Below are 7,251 nucleotides of genomic sequence, written 5' to 3'. Positions count from 1 at the left end.
TACACAAGACATGTTTGTCAAAATGCCATGTAATAACTTTATCAGAAAAAAATGAATTGAATTGCATCAAAGATAGAAATTGTCTGAGGCACTGGAAAAGGGCAGTTGTCGGGTGAGATGTTTATTGAACTGAAGGAAGTGAATTAGTGACATTCCGCAAGGTTCAGTGCAGGAACCACTGACTTTCTTATTATTTATTATTTACTCGTGTGCAACATCTGAAGAAGACTAGAATGGGTGACAAGCAGTGAGCAGTCAATGATAGCTGTCAGGTGGAGTTAGACAGTCTGGTAATGGGGGTGGACACATGATAGATAAAATCACACAGGGAAATGCAAAAAGACCTACTTTGGTAGAACAAGGAAAGCCAGCACCATAAACATTATGATGTAGAGTCATTAGCCTGAAACATTTAATTTGTTTCTTACCCTGTCCAGATTGGACTGAACTGCAGAATAGTTCCAGCATTTTGGGCTTTTATTTATCGTATAAAGGGTGCAAAGCTAAAGGAAGTGAAAGGACAGAGAAACAATCCTTTCGAGGGTGATTTTTTTTTGAAAACTATAGAGCACCCATGATTTTATATTGAGAGGCATGGAGTGTGACAGGACAGGTTATAGTGAACCTCCAAAAGGCACTGGTTCAGCTACAAGTAGGGTATTGTGTCAAATTCTGGGCAGTGTATTTGAGGGTGCAGAAATTTAGAAGGATGGGTTCTGTGTATGAAGGACTTCAATTATATAGACTGACATAACACACTTAAAGCAAAGAAGTTTGAGAGGAAAGGTAAGTCATATGTGCCATGGAGTCAGGAGAGCTGGCAGACCCACCAGAAAACAGCTTGGCAGACAGTAACTTCAGGGAACTCCTCCTGGAATGAGTTTCTGCACAGTAGGGGAATGTAGAGGGAAATGTCATATCCTTTGAAGAGAGATCAGACTGGTCTCCATTTTATTTGTCTCTATTTGGAAGTCAAGATTTCTTAAAATGAGATGGCATTCATCAGGAAATACAGAGATGTTGTTTTGAGCCACTTCCATAACTGTAGTAAGGATTTATTCATTCACATAGAATTATAGTCTTACAGCGTGAAAAACCGACCAACATGCCCCATCTACACTAGTCACACATGCCTGTGTTTGGCCCATATCCCTCTAAACTTAACCTATCCATGTACCTCGCTAAATGTTTCTGAAATGTTGTAATAGTACCTGCCTCAACTACCTTCTCCGGAAGCTTATTCCATACACCTTCCACCCTTTATGTAAAAAAGGTTGGCCCTCACATCCTATTAAATCTTTCCCACCTCAACTTCAACCTATGTCCTCAGGTTCATGATTCCCCTGCTCCGGGTAAAAGAGTGCATTTACCCTTTACAATCCTGATGGTGTGCACCAGGGTTAGGTGCTAGGACCTTTGCTGTTTATCATCTATATCAACGATTTGGATGAGAACGTACATGGCTTAGTTAACAATTTTGCAGATGACACTAAAGTGGGTGGTTTGTAGATAGTCATGATGGCTGTCAAAATTAGCTGACTTGAATGGTTGTGCAGGTGGACTGAGGAATGGTTGGTGGAATTTAATACAGAGAAATGTGAGGTGTTGCTTTTTGGGAAGTCTAATATGAGCAGGACCTGCAGTGAGCAGTAGGGCTCTGGGGAGTGTTGTAGAGCAGAGGGATCTAGAAGTTCAGGTACATGTTCCTTGAAAGTGGCCTCACAAGTAGATAGGGTAGTCAAAAGGCTTTTGGCATATTGTCCTTCATGAGTATTGAGTATAGAAGTTGGGTGGTTAATCTTAACCCTAATGAGGAAGTTTAAAAGATTTAAACTTTACAAAATTGGATTCAGCTGAAACTAAGGAAGGCTGTTGCCTTTCTCTTATTAATTGCAAAGCCAGCAGAAAGCTCTTACCCTTGCTCCTGTTAAACTAACAAGGCTAACAAAGATGTTGATGTGCCTTTTTCCAATAACACAAGCGAGATAACAAGCACAACTTCATGAATGTCTTCTCTATAATATAAACATTTAGAGGATGTTCAGACTCTCGGCTCTTACCCTTGCTCTATCAGATTATAATGTGCCTCATTTAGTGAAAAAAAACAAAATGCTTGTTCTGCAGAAAAATAGCCTTCTCATATAACCATATATGGCTAACCCTTCCTCTCTCGGAAGAACCTGTCAATCTTAAGAAGTTGTCTTAAGAAACTGTCAATCTTAAGAAGCAAGAGGCTGTACTATGCTCTGTAGATAAGGTATTGCTAAATCGCTGATTATTGGAGTATAAATACATGTACTTAATCACTGCCCCTTTATGGGTGGATATTCTGTATAGTCAGTATCTACATACTGTAAGAGTCTTTACCACACCCGCCTGGCGAAATAAAGATTACTGATTTTAAACTTCCTCAATGTTGCAGTAGTACAAGACATTGGTGAGGCCACAGTTACTGTGTTCAGTTTGGTCACCGTTAGAGAAAAGATGTTGTTAAGCTGGAAAGGGTGCAGAAAAGATTTACAAAGATGTTGCCAAAACTCAAGGGCCCAAGCTATAGGGCAAAGTTAGATGAGGGGGGAAAGACTTAATAGGAACCAGAGAGGCAATTTCTTTACTGAAATGATGGTAAGTATATGGAACACCAGAGAAGGTAGTTGAGGCAGGTACAGTCACAATATTTAAGAAGCATTTAGACAGGTACATGGATAGGATAAGTTTAGAGAGATATGGTCTAAATGCAGGTAGATGGGATTAGTTTAGATGGGGCATGTTGGTTGGTGTGGGAAAATTGGGCCGAAGGGCTTGTTTCCACACCCGTATGACTCTAAATGAAGGGACGTTACCTTACATAGGCTCCCCCCGTGTTGCTTATGATGCTAATAAAGATTGCCAAAGAAGGTGCAACCCATAGTAGCGCATCAGCTGGAAAAGTTGAGGAAAGTACAGGTTGGGCAGTACAGTGAGCGTGGAAGGCTTGAAACATAGAAAATAGGTGCAGGAGGAGGCCATTCAGCCCTTCGAGCCAGCACCGCCATTCATTGTGATCATGGCTGATCGTTCCCTATCAATAACCCGTGCCTGCCTTCTCCCCATATCATGGAAACATAGAAAATAGGTGCAGGAGTAGGCCATTCGGCCCTTCGAGCCTGTACCGCCATTCAATATGATCCTGTACCTGCCTTCTCTCCAAACCCCCTGATCCCTTTAGCCACAAGGGCCACATCTAACTCCCTCTTAAATATAGCCAATGAACTGGCCTCAACTGCCTTCTGTGGCAGAGAATTCCAGAGATTCACCACTCTCTGTGTGTGGTGAATGGCTAAACGACATATATTTTAATGCAAGAAACCTGACAGGTAAGACAGATGAGCCCAAGATGTGGATGTTGTGATGTTAGAGCTATAACGACATGCAGGGAGAGGTGAAGGAATGTAGGCGCTCTGATGTGCAGGTGTTTATTTCAATGCAAGGAGCATTGTGGAGAAAGAGCCTGGATTGATGCTTAGGCCAATGATATTGTGGGAACGTAGGTGCGGGTGGGACGTGAGTAGCAGCTTAATGTTCCAGGGTTTCGATGTTTCTGATATGATCAAGAGGGAGGCAAAAGAGGTGGAGGAGGTGAGATAGTGATCAGGGATTCAGTCATGGCGGCACTCAGCGAGGACATACTGGAGAGTTCGACCACTGAGGTGGTATAGGTGGAGCTTAGAAATAAGAAAGGTGCAAGCATTCTAATGGGATAATTCTACCCCCTCCCCAATAGCAAGTGGGAAAAAGTGGAACAGAAAAATACATAGTTTATTGAAAATTACCAAATCTTGTACAGTGAGTTGTTCAATACTGGTTGTGGGACACGGATAACATCCTGTGCGCTGCTTTGAGTCAGTGGACTGGTCTGACTTTCCTTGCTCCGCTTTCTGCGTAGTCACACCACTGCGGCCGACATCATCAGCAAGTGCCTAGAGGAGTGCTTGCCGAAGAAAACAATCCAAGTGTTCCTCAACCGGAAACCATGGATGAACCGTGAGGTGCAATCGTAAGTGATGGCCAGGTCCGCTGCATACAAGTCAAGTGATCCCGAGCAGGACAAGAATACTCGCTATGATCTTCGCAAAGCCATCAAGAATGCCAAGAGACAAGACCAGAACAAACTTGCGTCGCAGTATAATCACTTGCACACCCACAGACTGTGGCAAGGTCTGAATACTATAACTGGCCCTACCTGATGAACTTAATGCATTCTATTCTCACTTTGAGCAGAAGGCCCAAGGGGCAATGGCACCGGTCCCATCAGACTCGAGTACGCCACTTACCAATGTCACTGTCGCAGAAGTTAAATCGGCCTTCCTGAAGGTGAACCCAATTAAAGCAATTGGCCCAGACGGTGCCCCTGGCCGCATCCTTAGTAACTGCATGGACCAACTAGCGGGTGTGTTTGGACATCTTTCATCTCTCCCTACTCTGTTCTGAGATACCCGCCTGGTTCAAGAAGACCACTTTGCTAAAGCAAAGTAAGATCTCATGCCAGAGGATGTACTTCCTGCGGCAGCTGAGGAAGCACAATCTGCCACAGGCAATCTGCCACAGGCAATTCTATACTGCCATCGAAGAGTCTGTCCTCACCTTCTCCATCATGGTCTGGTTTGACTCAGCCACCAAGCACGACATCTGGAGGCTGCAGCGAATCATTCGATCAGCTGAGAAGGTTGTTGGCTGCAACCTTCCCCCATTGACGAACTGTACACTGCAAGGGCCAGGAAACGAGCAGGTAAGATCATCTCTAACCCCTCTAACCCTGGCCACAAACTCTTTGAAGCACTTTCCTCTGGAAGGCGACTCCGGACTGTCAAAGGTGCCACTGCCAGACATAAAACAGCTTTTTTACATGAGTAGTAGCTCTACTCAATAACCAAAAGTCTGTAGCCTCCTTTTGCTCTGGTATATTATTTCATTCACATGTTTAAACTATAATATTTCATTCTTAATATTTTAATGTTTTATGTTTTAATCTTAATTGTTTACTGTATGTCGTGTTGTTACTTGCGAGCTGAGTACCAAGGTAAATTCCTTGTATGTATACATACTTGGCCAATAAACTTATTCATTCGTTCATTAACGACTACCGTCCTGTGGTGACATCCACCATCATGAAATGCTTGGAAAGGCTGGTTATTGAATGCAGTCTACCAAGCAACCTTGACCCATTGCAGTTCGCCTACCGGCACAACAGGTTCACGACATATGCCATCTCCCTGGCCCTACTCATTCCTGGAAACCTAGATTAGAGAGACCCCTACTTTAGACTTCTATTCATGGATTACAGGTCTGCTTTCAGTACCATCATCCCATCCAAGCACATCGCGAAAATCGTGGAATTTGGAATCAGCACTCATCTCTGCAACTGGATGCTCAACTTCCTGATCAACAGACCACAATCAGTGAGGATAAGTGACAAATCATCCTCTATGATAATCCTCCACTGGGGCTCCACAAGGATGCCTTTGCAGCCCCCTTCTTTATTCATTATTCACCCACAACTGAACAGCCACATACAAATCCAACTCCATTTACAAATTCGGAGACAACACCACTGTAGTGGGCCGGTATCGAATAATGACAAGACAGAGTACCGGAAGGGAATTGATAACCTCATAATCTGGTGACAGAAAGATGTTGTGAAGCTGGAAAGAGAACATTTACAAGGATATTGTCAAGATTCGAACGCCTGAGCTATAGGGAGCGGCTGAGCAGGCAAGGACTTTATTCCTTAGAGCGAGGAGGATGAGGCCTTATCTTATAGAGGTGTACAAAATCATGAGAGGAAAAGATCGGGAAAAAAACTACTTTTGCCCAGAGTAGGGGAATCAAGAATAGGCTAAGTGAGGGGGGAAAGATTTAATAGGAACCTGAAGGCGTAACTTTTTTACATAAAGAGTGGTGCATGTATGGAACAAGCTTCCGGAGGAGGTAGTTCAGGCAAGTGCTGTTGGAACGTTTAAGAAGCATTTAGATAGGTATATGGATAGGATAGGTTTAGAGGGATATGGGCCAAACGTAAGCAGGTGGGACTAGTGTAGAATGGGCACGTTGGTCCGAAGGGCCTGTTTCCACGCTGTATGACTCTATGACTTTATTTTAAATAGAGTGCGTTTAGAAATGATCCAATAATTGGTTGCCTGGTGTGTTTATGTGGAAGAAACCTGTAGGCTGCAGGAAGGTAATAACCTGGTTCGCTGGCCAGAAAAGCAATCCAGAGAAGAATGAGGTAATGCTTTTGAAGAGATAAATGAGATGTGGTAATGCATTTTAAATGGTCGGATATTAATAAGTGTAGAGGTACAGAGGAATCTTGGACACATTACCCACAGCCCTCTGAAGGATGCAGGACTGGGAGGTAAAGTGGTCAAGAAAGCATGTGAAATACTTTCCTTCAGTGGCTAACGTACATGGTACGAGGCCAGGGAGGTCATGATAGAAGTGTATAAAGCTGGAATACTGTTCACCACATGACAGGAAGGATGTGGTAGCACTGGATAGTGTACAGAGGAAATTTATGAGGACTTTGTCAGAGATAGATCATTTTAGTTATGAGCTAAGACTTACTTGGCTCAAATCACTTTCTTCGCAACAGAGGAGGCTAAGGAGAGATTTAATTGAGGCATATAAAATTGAGAGGACTAGACATGGTGAACAGAAAATACTATTTTCCATTAGCTGCAAGACTAATAACAAGGAACATAGATTTATGGGATTAGAGGGATGTCGAGGCATTAATTTCTTTCCTCACAGCATGGTAAGTGTTGGGGCAAGTTTTATTGATTGAATTGGTTGAAATATATATCATGGAAACAGGCCCTTATGCACTGCCAAGTATCAATCGCCCGTTCACACTAGTTCTACATTAACCCACTTTTACATTCACTCCCAAAACACTTGAAGCAATTTACAGAAGCTACTTTACCATGCAAATCCACATGACTTTAGGATGTGGGAGGAAATCGGAGCATCCAAAGGAAACCCAAGTGATGACAAGGAGTATGTGCACACTCCACACAGACAGCACCCAAGGTGAGGATCAAACCCAGATCTCTGGTGCAGTGAGGTAGCAGTTCTACCACGTGCATGACTATTTGAAATATACTGGAAGGGCCGAGTGCTGACCAGTATGAAATCAATTGGCCAAATGGCCTCCTCATGAACTATAGTTCAGTGTGAAATCTTGTGATATGTAATTTCTTAAAAACAGGTTTT

At 43.1% G+C, this 7,251-nt stretch overlaps 1 protein-coding gene across 7 annotated transcripts in view; it reads right to left on the bottom strand.

Annotated features, from left to right (window-relative positions):
* The window catches only part of ltbp1 (latent transforming growth factor beta binding protein 1), a 285,919-nt gene that overhangs the window by 159,508 nt on the left and 119,160 nt on the right, over window positions 1–7,251 (bottom strand). The gene's annotated exons all lie outside the window — the stretch shown is intronic.

The sequence above is a fragment of the Amblyraja radiata genome, chromosome 8 (genome assembly GCF_010909765.2).
Source record: "Amblyraja radiata isolate CabotCenter1 chromosome 8, sAmbRad1.1.pri, whole genome shotgun sequence".
In the NCBI taxonomy this organism is placed as follows: domain Eukaryota; kingdom Metazoa; phylum Chordata; class Chondrichthyes; order Rajiformes; family Rajidae; genus Amblyraja; species Amblyraja radiata.
Note: the sequence above shows the minus strand (reverse complement) of the source record. Positions and strands in the feature narration are given on the sequence as shown.